The 1,518-nt window shown below is 39.8% G+C and overlaps 1 protein-coding gene across 1 annotated transcript in view; it reads right to left on the minus strand.

The window, feature by feature from the left end:
- The window catches only part of LOC118410978 (opioid-binding protein/cell adhesion molecule-like), a gene marked incomplete in the record, with an annotated part of 23,222 nt that overhangs the window by 3,817 nt on the left and 17,887 nt on the right, over positions 1-1,518 (minus strand).

Raw genomic sequence — 1,518 nt, forward strand, 5'->3', positions numbered from 1 at the left:
AAAACAAACTGAAACTGGACATGGTATGTATTACCAGTAGTGTACAATGTGAAGACCTGGCATTGATGTGTATTAAGTACATGTACTGTGATAGCCTTACCATTGACTTTCCAGTGCTTGCCTACATAATGCTCCCTCCCTTCTATAGCAAAGCCAGCCCAGAATGCAGGTGAACAGGGCAGGTGTTGGGCAGAGTCTGTGGGGAGGGAGGGGGAAGTAGAAGGAGGGGAGGAGGGGGAAGCAGGTTAGGGTCATGACATGTGGACACGTGACTCACATAGGCATTGCAACCATATAGAATGTAATACAAAGGGCTTGGGCATATAATTTCATTTCAATTGAAGATACATTACTGCTAGTCAGTCATTCATGTGCTGTTTGCAGATTAGGTAAAAACTACACAAGTCAAGATTTACCTGACCAAAAGCCTAAGCCAGCTACATTCCTGTATAGAGCTACAGTTTATAACGGGAGTTACAGTAAATTTGTATTGAAAAAAATGGTGACAATTTTTTTTTAATTTTCACGGTCAGTCAATTATGGGGTAGGAATGTTCCTTGGGCACATAAGAGTCGGTAGTTGTTTTCTATAGATTTACTTAAAGAAGCCAACTTTGGCCTTTGTAAAATGGTGAACTTGAATAATAATGTCCTTATACATTGAAAAATGTTACTGAGTTTCAAAAGCACTGAAATAGAAATGATCTTTTTAAAGACACACATTTCAGTTCACTTGGAATGTTCAGTCCACAAGTCATGACGTGTGACTAAAATGGAATGACATTAAGCCGTATAAGCAGGGAACCAGAGCACATGAACTACAGAAAGAAAGCCCAGTCATCAAGAGAAGAATCCTTGAAATAAAAGTCGTGATACATTCTTACCATGAAAGTTCACCTGAGGTAGTAAATTACATCATGGCAAAGGTTGAACGATTCTCTACCTTAAAAAATTAGACTCACCAGAATTTTTGACAGAATCATTCCTTCCGTCTTCTTCATCTCTCTGACCCAATCGCTGTCGACATGCAACTTGTCATAAGGGCACACCAAACTTCTCAAGCAGGACAGGGGGCGTTATAGGCTTCCAACAACCTTTGACTCATCATCACGTGTGCAACAAGTCTCATGTAAAGAACAATTGGGTCAGAGGGCAGAAGAAGACTGAGTGATTCAGTGGAAAATTATGGTGTTTCCATTTTTATTGTTGAAGAACCGTTAGTCTTCATTTGTGTAGTTGTCTGGGATTGCTCTCTTTTTGTGTAATCAGGGCTGTCTCTGGCTTTAAATTTTTCCTGTCCAACTTATTGTTTGGGAGCAGATGTTGTTGTAGATTTTCCTTGCTGAATCCCTCATTTTAGGCTTTCGAAAACACATTTTGATCAGTTTCAAGTCAGTTTCAAAGTCTTGGGTGAATCCTGGAGATAGCCCTGATTGCTATCATATTATCAACAAACATGCTAGAAAACACAGTTAACACACATGTAGACGCAGCATGTGACGATTATCAGTTTCTCACC

This window comes from Branchiostoma floridae, chromosome 3 (assembly GCF_000003815.2).
Source record: "Branchiostoma floridae strain S238N-H82 chromosome 3, Bfl_VNyyK, whole genome shotgun sequence".
In the NCBI taxonomy this organism is placed as follows: Eukaryota; Metazoa; Chordata; class Leptocardii; order Amphioxiformes; family Branchiostomatidae; genus Branchiostoma; species Branchiostoma floridae.